This window comes from Anomaloglossus baeobatrachus, chromosome 2 (genome assembly GCF_048569485.1).
Source record: "Anomaloglossus baeobatrachus isolate aAnoBae1 chromosome 2, aAnoBae1.hap1, whole genome shotgun sequence".
NCBI classification, from domain to species: Eukaryota; Metazoa; Chordata; class Amphibia; order Anura; family Aromobatidae; genus Anomaloglossus; species Anomaloglossus baeobatrachus.
The window spans coordinates 509,149,051-509,161,516 of record NC_134354.1 but is presented as its reverse complement, the minus strand read 5'-3'; positions in this window follow the sequence as shown (position 1 = coordinate 509,161,516).

The following is a 12,466-nucleotide window of genomic DNA, read 5'->3' as shown; positions in this document are numbered from 1 at the left end:
GAAGAGGTCCTAGCGTACCCTGACTACGGCTGCCCATTCATCCTCTACACAGACGCCAGCAATGTGGGTTTGGGGGCAGTCCTGTCCCAGGTCCAGGAAGGAAAGGAGAAGGTGATTGCCTATGCTAGTCGAAAACTCCGGCCGACTGAAAGGAACCCTGAGAACTACAGCTCCTTCAAGCTCGAGCTCCTGGCACTGGGGCTATCACCGAGCGGTTCCGCCACTACTTGGCCGCAGCAAAATTCACCGCTTTCACGGATAACAATCCGTTGACTCACCTGGACACGGCCAAGCTGGGCGCGTTGGAGCAGCGGTGGGTGGCCAGACTAGCCAACTATGACTTCACCATCAAATACAGGGACGGTCGTGTCAACATTAATGCTGATGCCCTCTCTCGGATGCTCCACGTGTCAGAAGGTGGGTGCGAGGATGATGACCTCGAGGAGATCAAGTTTCCTGCATTCCACCGGCCACCAACTGAGAAGGTACATGTCCACCAACAACGGGTGAACCTGGATCCGCTGCCCAGTCAGGAGTGGCAGGAAGCTCAAAATCAGGCGCCCGCTGTCTGCCTAGTCAAGACCCTGATGGAGCGAGGCGCTGCTGGGATGGACCCTGCCGCCCCAGCTGAAGCCCAACGCTTGTGGAAGGAACGGACCCGGCTGTGTCTACACCAGGGGAGGTTGTACCGTGAGCTGATCAACCCGAAGACCCATGAGAAAATCCGCCAGTTGGTTATTCCCCAAGCTGATGTACCCACTGTTCTGCAGGCGTACCATGATGGTGCCGGCCACTTCGGGTGGAAGAAGCTGGAGATGCTGTTGAGGGAGCGGTTCTATTGGAGTGGGATGCGGGAGTCTGTGGAGGACTGGTGTCGAGAGTGCGGTCCTTGTACGTTGAGGAGGAAGGATGAAGCCAGCCAGAAGGCTCCCCTACGCCCGATCGTTACACACCAACCGCTGGAGCTGGTCGCCTTGGACCATGTAAAGCTCACCCCCAGCCGAAGTGGGTACACTTACGCTCTGACCATAGTAGATCATTACTCCCGGTTCATGGTGGTTGTCCCGGTCAAGGACTTAACCGGCCATACCGCCGCTAGAGAGTTCCAAGCTTACTTCTGTCGACCCCATGGATACCCTGAGAAGGTGCTTACCAACCAAGGTCCAGCCTTTGATGCGGAGATGTTCCATGAGTTCTGTCAGCTGTACGGTTGCAAGAAGATCCGGACCACCCCTTACCATGCCCAGACCAACGGTATGTGTGAGAAGATGAACCATCTGGTCCTTGGCCTCCTCAAAACGTTGCCGTTGGAGGAGCGGAACCTGTGGCCGGAGAAGCTACCTGACTTGGTCGATATGTACAACAATATCCCGTCTAGCTCGACGAAGTGCACCCCAGCGTATCTGATGAGGGCTCGGCCTGGCCGACTGCCGGTGGACCTAGAAATGGGACTGGAAGCCCCAGAGACACTCCCCTCAACGGCTGAATGGGACACCCGGCGGAGGGTGCAGTACCGACAGATTCAGGAGTATGTGGAGAAGAACCTAAGTCGGAGTCGAGAACAACAGGAGCAGCGCTTCAATCAGAAAGCGTCTGCGGGCCCTTTCCAGCCTGGAGATGTGGTGTTAAAGCGGAAGAGGAAAACCCACAAGCTGGATGATCAATGGGAACAAATCCCGTACGTCATCCAGCCCACTGGATGGGAAGATGGAAAGGCCTACCAGATCAGTCATGACCAAGGGGGCACCTTGGCCACGGTTTCCCGGGACCATCTGAAAAGGTACCCACCAGCCTTAAGGGCGATGGCTGAAGTACCAGCTCCTCCACCAGCAGAGAAGGCAAAAGAGGTGATCCACACTGTGATGGGTGACTTCCCAGCAGACTGGCCTACACAGAACGGCGCAGTGATTCTTCCAGTGATACTGTTCCCACAACCTGTGGATGAAGAAGTGGTGGAAGCGGTCAACCGTGAGCCAGAACCAGTGCCAGTGCCCAGGGATGAACCTGTGCCCAGCTCCCCTATGCCTCCGCCTGCCCCGCACAATAGCCGGGAGGAGGAACCGATTGTTCCCTCTGCCCCACTGCCTAGCCCCACTGATACCGGACCCCGGAGGTCCACCCGTCCCAACCTAGGTAAACCCCCACTTAAGTACAGGGAGACCGTCCTTTAAAGAGGGGATCAGGAAGTCTGTGTGTGTTTGTTGAAAAGTTTGAAAGTTTAAAGTGATGATAAGTGGAACCGAACAGTCATCTGATTAACCGTGATTTGCAACCGGCCGTTGCCGGCACCGTTGTCCCCGTGGGGACCGTTTGAAAAGAGTTTGCATGAGGAACTGCTCATGGACAAGCCCGTGAACTTGCAGGGCAACCACAAACGTTAAATGGCTTGTAAATAAGTTGTGTTACCGTTACCGTTTCCGCAATTGCCGCCTCTGGAGAGGCAGGTTGGAGGGAGGGCCCACAGCAGAGCAGGCTGGGGCCCAGCCACCACAGGAATCGGTGGCTACCCTCTGGAGGGGAAGGACAGATCCCGCTCGGGTAACTTGTGCTGGACTGGGTTCAAGGGGTGCTGCCTGGGCTTTAGGGGCAGCATCAGAGCAAGGTTGCTTGGGTGGGAGAGAGCGGAAACCGTAACCGTACACCGTTTGAAACCGTTTAAGAAATGTGCCTCCCGATGTGGGATGATGTCATAATTTGTATATATGTTACCGTATTCCTATCTTTTCAGAAAAACAAAAAGGAAAATAAAACCGGTGTTGGACGGGCAGCTCGAGGACGGTCTGCGTTTTGCTAAGGGGGAATGTGACGCCCTGGGCAAGCCAGGGGTCACAGGTCACAACATCACATGCACCCCACATTCCCGGCAGGTACATCTAAGCTAACATCTAAGCTAACCCAAAATCCTTGTTGCCTTCCTCCAGGGGCTGATGTCCACACCAGGGGGTGGGCCAGGCGGTTGGCTCCGCCCACTGAGGAGTTCACAGCCCTGGAGGCGGGAGAACCAGGCAGTGAAGCTAGGGAGGTGAAAGTAGAAGGAGGTGAAGTGGTAGAGGAGCTTAGGAGAGAAGCTGAAGTAAAGTGAAAAGAAACAGTTTTGTAAAGCCTGAAGTTGGTCCGGGTGTGTGCCCCGGACAGTGACAGCAAGGTCAGCAGACGGTGGTGATAGTCTGCAGGAGGACTGCTCGGAGGTTGCTGGAAGGACCGTGGACGGGTGGTGACCCGGCGGTACCGGAGCAGTATACGAAGAACAGTCAGCACCAGGGCAGGGGCCTTTCGGATCCCGGCAAGGCTAGGAGTCGCCATAATTTGCCAAATCCGTCAGTAAAGGGGACGTCTGTCTCCTAACAACCAAGTCCCGATTGAAGGCAACAGCCCGACCGTGAAGGGGAGACACAGCCAGCACCAGGGCACCAGTTTCCCAGGGCCAGCGCCTGCGGGCAAGAGTAGAGCTCCTTCGGCCCAGCTTGAAGCCGAGGAGTGGGTAACCGGTGGGAACTCATCGCTACCAAAAGGACTTTACATAGGTGCAGGGAAGAGACCGTCACCGCTAACTGCAGGGAACATCAGCACCGTGAACCGTCCGAGGGACCCGTCCAACCAGCCGTTTGTTTACCGAGAACTGTGTCGTGTTTACTGGCTGAGTGAGTACCTCCGTGCCATGCGGCACAGCGCTGTCCCTGCGCCCCTGCACCTCCACAGGCCCCATCCCCGCCTGTCCACCATCCCAATCCCATCACCGGGCCCCGGGAGCACCACAACCCCTACCCACGGAGGGCACATCAACAACTGGCTGCTCCATACCATCACTCCCGGGCTCCCCATACAGAGCAGCGGTGGTGTTAACAAATCACCACAACCGTGGGTGGCGTCACGGACAATAAACTATCTCAAAACCCCAATTCCTCTTTTCACTCACGGGCGAGGAGCGCCGCTCGAGTCCCCGGGATCCGGCCCATCGCTCGAGCCACCGAGCAGCGGCAGGCCGCAGCAGCCGCGGCAGCCGGACCCGAGCAGAGGGAGAGCGCGGCGTCCCCTCCTCCGCCCGCGACACTAACAGATCAGGATCAGGCTGGTCCCGGGACGCAGGAACACATAGGAACTCAAACAGGATGATCAGGGATTCAAGCTGGTCACAGGACGCAGAAACACATACAGGGCAGGGCAGTGATAATGGCTGGTCCTGGCCAAAGAAACAGACAGAAAGACAGGACAGAAGACACTGGAAGTCATCAAACAAGGCTCCAGACATTTGGCAGAGGTCATCAGACACCAGACATCAGGCAAGGCTCCAGACATCGGGCAGGAATCGTCAGACACCTGGAAGAGGTAATCTGACACCAGAGATCAGGCATGGACAGCAGCAGGGGTGGTGCAGGCACAGTGGGCTTGGACCGCAACAGGGTGGTGCAGGCAGGGCGGGCTTAGACCGCAACAGGGTGGTGCAGGAACAGCGGGATTAGACTGCAACAGAGTGGTGCTGGCACAGCGGGTTTAGACTACAGCAGGGTGGTGAAGGCACAGCAGGAACTCCGGACTTCAGGTTTAAAACATAAACAGGACTTTATTCACAGAAACAAGACACAGCAGGACTAGGTACAGAAAACAACCAGAATTGAGGAACAGGATACAAACTGGTACCAGGGGAACACATGAACAGGACAGGTCCAGGGCGGACATCAGCTTATCAGAACTATAGCAGTCAGGACTGGAGCTGGGTATGGGCAGACCAGAGCAACAAGGCAGGACCAACACATGACTAGGTTAGGTAACTTAAAGGAGTTACTCTGGCCTGCCCATCAGGGAAGGAGAACATTTATACCAGATGCCTCCCAGCCATAGGCTTGGGACACCAATTTCAGGTGCGCACAATATAAGTGGGGAAGGTGAGCGCGCACGCACCCTACGCTTTCACCAGGAACCCAGCGAGACAAGCTCAGTGCCTGGGACCTAGAGACCGAACACACGTGAATGGCCGTACGGGACAGAAGAGGACCAAACCACACATGAGTGACAATGCAGTGAAGTAGGGAACCGCAAAAGCCACAAAAAGGAAATGGCACTGATATCCCAGCTGAGTAGGAGGGAGGAGAGTGCAGGGACATCAGCACAAGGACGCACTGGGGCGCCGGCATAGGTATTCAACCAAAAAGTCAATGTTACACCAGAGAGCGAGATGGAGTGATCCGGTGTGTGTGTGGACCAAACAGAGAGGGCAATAGCTTGGGCTCCACCCCGTGGGAGCCCCAGGAGAGTAATCTGTTGAAAGTGGCTAAAGCTCCAGGAAGAGGCACTGAGGCCTGGAGGCCTAGTGGATCAGTTGAGTGTTGAACAGTCTCCAAGAAGTCGTAGAAGGCCAAAGAATTCATGAAGCTGCCAAAGGCTTGGCAGCCAGCTCTAAGTACTGGACTTCCCCCAAAGGTAGCTACCCCGATCCTGCGGATGCGGGCAAGTGCCCCAAATCCCCAGTCCTGGTGTATGTGGGGGAGACACCACCTATAGACCCTGTAAAAGTGGGGAGGATTGTGGAGATCGTCTGGTGGAAGTTGAGGAGGGAGCGGTGGATGAGAGCCCAACTGCAACTTCCCAGGGGAGGAGCGGTTGGTGAACAGTTCACTCACGAAGGAGGGCATTATCTCAACCATGGGAAGGGATATGGGTTCCTGTGAGAGCAGGGGAGCGGCGATAAGATATATATATATATATATATATATATATATATATATATAAGAAGACGAATGGGTGAGGTTCACCAAGGAGGATGGGCCCTGAGGGTGGTTTGTGGTGGCAGTCACCCAGGCCCAGTTTGAAGCAAAAGGTCCCACCATTCTCACCCGCACCAGCCCATGATATCGTCAGTGTCTTGTCCTCCATCAAACCAGAACTACCCACCCGGTCAGGCAGCGATGGGTTCAACATGTCAAGTGCTATTCCAAGGACAGTGGGCCCAGCAGCTTGATATATCTGGTCTAAGGTGCAAATTCGGCTGGTGTTTTTCGTCTGGCTGATCGCAAAGAGACCTGGGTGGGAAGGCGGCCATCAATCCTCGACGGGAGTCTCCTGGATCATACGAAGACATGCGTAAAGATATGACTTGCACACACAACGTTAACACACCCCACCAGGAGCCTCGCCATCCACAACATTTTCCCTTCGTCTGTGGAGAGGATCGAGACCTGGGCCAAAGAGAGAGAAAGGATGATTTCCTAAAGAAGGATTGAGGATCCAACCCGCGGCCCGTCTCCCCTCTAGAAAGCACACAGTGTAAGTAGTGCAAAAGTAATCACTGGGGACACAGCTATCAGTACAAAAACCATAGTAGGAGAGTTGAGAGCTTGACAGCAAGAAGCACAATGAGAAAAGAATTCTGCAGGACAGACAGTCAGCGGCTTTAAAAACTCATGTTGAGCCGGAGTTGGATCAGAAGTAAAGGATCCTTCTCCTAATTATTATCTATACTTGACTGCACTATTGCAGATGCTTCCTTTCCCATTTACTGACAACCCCCAAATACAAGAACTTACCCTTTTCCCTAATTAGCTTAAATAAACACGTTACACATTTATTGGATAAATTGGCCCTTTATTAAAGGGAACCTGTCACCAGTTTTATGGCCTATAAGCTACAGCCACCAAAACTGGGCTCTTATATACAGCATTCTAACACGTCATACACACTTGCCGGCACTGAGGTCCTGCGCAGGTGCACTTTGATCTGCCCTGCTCAGGGCAGATCAAAGTATTGTAGTGCCCCTGCGCAGGACCTCAGTGCTGGCAAGTGTGTATGACGTGGACGCGTCATGCACACAGGCATCAGAAGACGGAGGAGCAAGATGGCCGAGAGAGGAGGTGCCGTCCTGGAGAACAGCGCCGCCCACCGGACCTACCAGCACCGCAGTGACCGCTTTAGGTGAATATTATAAAGTGTTTTTTTATGTTCTCATAGCGGCCTGCGCTCTTATATACAGCATGTTAGAATGCTGTATATAAGAGCCCGGATTTGGTGGCCGCAGCTTATAGGCCATAAAACTGAAATGGCAAAAACAATTGACATGTCAATTGTTTTTGCCATTTGAGTTTTGAACTGCAAAGCTGAGTTTTTGCCCAAATTTCTGCCACAAAAAGGCACCTTTTTGAACAGCATAGTGTGCACAAGAAACCCAAATTCCCATAGACTTTGTTTGAAAAGCAGAACACATCCATTTTGGCATTAAACGCTGCAGTTGAAAAAGCAGGTAAAAAGCAGGTAAAAAGCAACATGGACACATAGCCTTAAAATGCATGTGTAGTAGAAACTGCTGGTGTTTTTTCTGCTGGTCAAAGTTAAGAGCAGCAGTTTGCCACCTTCAGAAGGGCAGTGAGCCCCATAGGGGTGAACGGACCCCATGACGATCGGGAGGGTGCAAGGTTAGGAAGGGGTTAAGTGGTTTATTTGGGATAGGGGATATATGGGCTTATAGGATTGGTAGAAGAGAGCTGTAGGGGGATTGGAGGGGAGCAGGGAAGGGGTGGGGGTGTTGTGGGAGGTATAAGAGAGGTGGTGTCCTGATTACCTCCCCTTTTGTCGCCGGAAAGTTTGTGTCCCCAGGATGTGTGTGCTGCCCGCTGCCATGTCTGACCTGCAGGAGCTGCTGTATATGGTGCGTGGGGCCTCTGAGGTCCTAGGCGTGGGTGCTCTGCGGCAGCAGCTGGCGGCGGTCTGTGGGGCGGGAGCGGTTCTGCCTGCTGCTCCTGCGCCCGGGCCACTGCTACGTGCTCGGCGGGCGCGACCGCCGGAGCACTACTCCCCCAGATGGGGGGGAAGAGTACGATCCAGGAGCCCCTGCGGGGACCCTCCGGGGCAGCGGAGCCCTGCTACTCACCAAGTGGAGCTGCCGGCCGCCGGGAGGAATCCTCATCGGAGATCCCGCGGGTCGGGGGTGGGCGGAGCTTCAGCGAGGCCCACTTCCGGTCCGCGGCCTGCACAGCCCCAGACCGGAGCGGCGATAACGGCAGCCCCCAGTGAAGTGCCGGCCGGGGGTGGAGCCCGGCGTCCAAGACCAACGGAGGAGACTCCCTGCAGGCTGCAGGAGAGAGCTACAGGACGGAGGGCGGGTGCGGATGGGAGCGGCGATGTGAGGAGATCGGAGGAGGGGTACGGTGGCCCGCAGGCACGGATGAGGTCCACAATTACAGTCCCCCCAGCGAGGATCGGGCTGGGGGGTGTTCCCAGTGAGGGTCAAATTCAGGACGGCCTTCCTGCAGTCGGCAGGGTGGGAGCCCACTGAGAGCGGCGGGAGAAGCGGCGGCGCAGCAGTCGGACATGAGAACGGCGAGGAGGGACGGCGGCAGGGCGCCACGTCGTGCAAAAAGGAAGAGGTCTAGCAGGAGTCGCCCGGATGAGCAGGGTGCGGTGACTGTGGGGGTTGACGGCCGCCAGGTGCGGGCTGTCCCCTCGCTGGTCCCCCCTGAAGACTTCGGCAGCACGTCAGACTCCGGCGAGGAAGAAGGAGCGATGGCAGCGGCAGGTCGGACGGAGCGGCAGCAGGAAGATCGTGGCACGGCTGTTCCGGTGTCGGTTCAACGGCAGCCTGGTGAGCGGATGACAGAAATGTTTAATGCTGTGGGTAGTGCGGGCGGGGGCGGGGGTTCCTCCGCGGGAAGCGTTACGCAGGGGGCGAGTGCGGTTGGACAGTCTGGTTTACCGGGCCCGGAGTTTTGGGGGCAGCTTTTGGGGGTGTTGTAGGGGTTGTCTGCGGAGCGGGTTAGTCGGATTGGGCCTGGGGCTCCGGTGGGGGCGTGGGTGGGCCCCGCGGAGGTGGTGCAGACAGAGGCGCCGGTGCGTGAGGTTACGGCGCGGGACCCTACCTCGGCGGTAGGTGCGGGACAGGCGGCCGGTGGGGCGGCTGACGTAGGTGCGAGTAAGGAGGCGGAAAAGGAAAAAGAAAAGGAGGATGAGGTGGTGCGGTTGGATGATAGGGCGCGGAGTGAAATTTATGTGTGTTTTGAAAGTCAGTTAGGGGTTCATTTGAAGAAGGAGGTGAGGGAAAAGATTTGGAAAGGGGAGTATGTGGAAATTTTTTCCCTGCTTCCCTTGGAGAAGTTTAATTTGGATAAGGTGAAACCCAGTGATACAAAAAAGGAGAAAGAGGACAAAGAAAAACGAAGGTATAGGTTGATCCCGAGGACGTTTACTAACTGGCTACAGGCCTTTGCGATCTTAGCCAGCGTGATCGGGGAAAAGGAGCCGGAGCATTGTTCCGCCCTATTTGGATATATGGACGCGATAGGGGAGGCGTATAGAGTGTACGGTGGTTTAGGGTGGTTAAGATATGACGAGCAGTTCTGGCAACGGAAGGCTCTGCGGCCGGGTGTCCAGTGGGGTCACAAGGATATTTCTTTGTGGATGCGGTTAATGACGGCTCCGGCTCAGCCCTTTCGAGGGGGTGCCGGGAGCCCGGGTGCGAGCGGCGGGTCCCCGGCTGGACAGAAAAAAAGGGCTTGTTGGCAATATAACGAGGGACAGTGTAAGTTCGGGGCCTCATGTCGGTTCAAACATGAGTGTTCCGGATGTGGAGGGTCCCACTCCTTGGCCAGGTGCTTCAAGAAAGGAAAAGGAAAGGCGGTCTGGAAAAAGGAGGACGCCAGTGAGGGTAGAGGCGATGCTTCCCTATTTAAATAGATACCCGGATGTTCGAACGGCGGAGTTGTTGGCACGTGGTTTTACGGAGGGTTTTCGGATTCCGTTTGAATCTGAGGCGCCGGTGTTTCGCCCGGGGAATTTGAGGTCCGTGAAAGAGCATCCGGCGGTGGTGAAGGAAAAGCTGCAAAAGGAGGTGGAGTTGGGGAGGATGGCGGGCCCATTCCAGGACCCGCCATTCTCCAACTTAAGGATTTCCCCCCTTGGCGTGGTACCTAAGAAGGAGCCGAACAAATTTCGGCTCATTCATCATTTATCTTATCCGGCGGGATTGTCGGTGAATGATGGGATATCACCAGAGTTGTCGGCGGTATGTTATGTATCGTTCGATAAGGCCTTGGAGTTGGTAAGGGTTGCGGGGCGGGGGGCTCTGATGGCAAAGGCGGATGTGGAAGCAGCTTTTCGTTTACTCCCGGTGCATCCAGAGAGCCTTCATCTCTTAGGGTGTATGTGGGATGGTGAATACTATGTGGATCGCTGCCTGCCGATGGGCTGTTCCATTTCGTGTGCTCATTTTGAGGCATTTAGTACTTTTGTGGAATGGGTAGTCAAGGAGGTGGCAGGAGTTCATTCAGTGATTCACTATTTGGATGATTTCTTTTGCGTGGGTCCGGCGGGCTCTTCGGGTTGCTCATTGTTGTTATTCACGTTAGAGCGTATCGCGGGGAGCCTCGGCATTCCCTTGGCGAAAGAAAAAACGGAAGGGCCGGTGACGGCCTTGTGTTTCTTAGGTATCGAAATTGACACATTGGCGATGGAATGCCGGTTGCCGGAAGGGAAGCTTTTGGATTTGAAGGCGTTGGTGCGGTTTTTGTCTCGGGCTAAGAAGGTGCGGTCGCGGGAGTTGCAGTCAGTGCTCGGAAAATTGAATTTCGCTTGTCGCATTATGCCGATGGGGCGGATATTTAATAGGAGACTGGCGAGCGCAACCGCTGGGGTAAAAGCGCCGAATCACTTTGTCAGAGTGACTAAGGTGATGAAGGGGGATTTGTTGGTCTGGGAGGATTTTTTGGACTGGTATAACGGTCGGACCTTTTGGATGAGCCAGTTGGAATTGTTTACTGATGCAGCTGGCGCGACGGGTTTTGGAGCACTTTTTCAGACGCACTGGTGTGTGGGAAAGTGGCCGCAGCTTTGGGTGGAAAAAGGTTTGGTAAAGAATTTGGCGCTGCTTGAACTGTTTCCCATTATTGTGGCGGTGGAATTGTGGGGCCCCGCTTTTTCCGGGAGACGGGTTTGCATGCATTGTGACAACATGGCGGTGGTGCATTGCATCAATGCGCTGTCGGCAAAATCTCCACCGGTTGTGGGTTATTTAAGGCATTTGGTGTTGCGCTGCTTGGAGTTAAACATTTGCGTGGTTGCTCGGCATGTGCCCGGTGTTCAAAACAAGGTGGCTGACGCGCTGTCACGGTTTCAGTTTTGCAGGTTCAGGAGGCTGGTGCCGGGAGCGGACGTGGATGGAGAACCCTGCCCGGAATGGTTGTGGGGCCTGGCATCGGTATAGCATTTGAAGCAATTAGGAGATCGGTGACCGAAGCTACTTGGTGCCGATACCAAGCGGTTTGGGAGGAATGGGCAGAGTTGGAAAGTGGGGACTTTATGGAGCCAGGTTATAGGGGCCGAGTGTTGGGGGTCCTGACGTTAATTAGTGGGGATTTTTCGGCAGGTCGGTCCGTTTCGGTGATTGGTTACAAGTTGGCGGCATTGGCCTTTTTGTTTCAGATGCAAGGGGTTAGGGATGCGACTAAGGATTTTCTGGTGCGGCAGGCAATGAAGGGTTTTCGTAAAGGGGCTCAGTCGCGTGACATGAGGCGGCCGGTGTCATTGCCATTGTTGGTTCGTTTAGTGGGGTGTTTAAGGGAGTTGTGTTCGTCCCCTTATGAGCGGGTGTTGCTTTTGGTAGCTTTTGTATTGGCGTTTTTTGGGGCCTTTCGCATTGGTGAATTGGTCAGCCCGACTAAGCAAGCGATGGGTGGTTTGCTGATGGAGGATGTAATGCTGGGGGAGGACAGGGTGGAATGTCGGCTTCATTTTTCCAAGACGGATCAGAGGGGCCGGGGGCGCTTAGTAGTGTTGTTTGCATTAACGGGGCACCAGTTATGCCCGGTGGTACAGGTTGCGGAGTTTTTACGGGTGCGCGGGGGTTACCCCGGTGTTTTTCTGAGGCATATGGATGGATCGGCTTTATCGCGGTACCAATTCATTGCGGTGCTGAAGACGGCTTTAGCACGGGTTGGGGAGGAGCCAAGTGAGTACGGGTCTCACTCCTTCCGGATTAGGGCGGCGACGGAAGCCGCTAGGTGGGGTTTGAGTGAGGATTGTATCCGGCGGATTGGGAGGTGGGAATCTTCCAGGTTTCGCTTGTACATTAGGCCTCACTTGGTCAGGTGAGGGTTTGTGGGGTGTGGGTTTACCTGTTTGCGGTTTGATTTTGGAATGTGATATGTTTTCTGGTTATGTTGCTGTTTTTATTCGTGGTCTTTGTATTTTGTACGTCCATGCCTTGTGTGGATCCTCGGGCACTCCTATGTGTATTGGGGAGCGTTGCGGGTGGATGTTCGTCGCAACGGTCGGCAGCTTGGAGTGGCGGTGACGGAAGCCCGAGTAAAGTGGCTTGGAATTCGGGGCATGACCTGGGGTAGAGTGCGCCCAGAGGTGGCTTATTATAGCCGTATGGATCGTGACCCGGATGTGTTAATTTTACACGTGGGAGGGAATGATTTGGGAGTGAGGTCGGCGAGGGAATTGAAAAGGGACATAAAGCTGGACCTGTTACATTTGTGGAGGG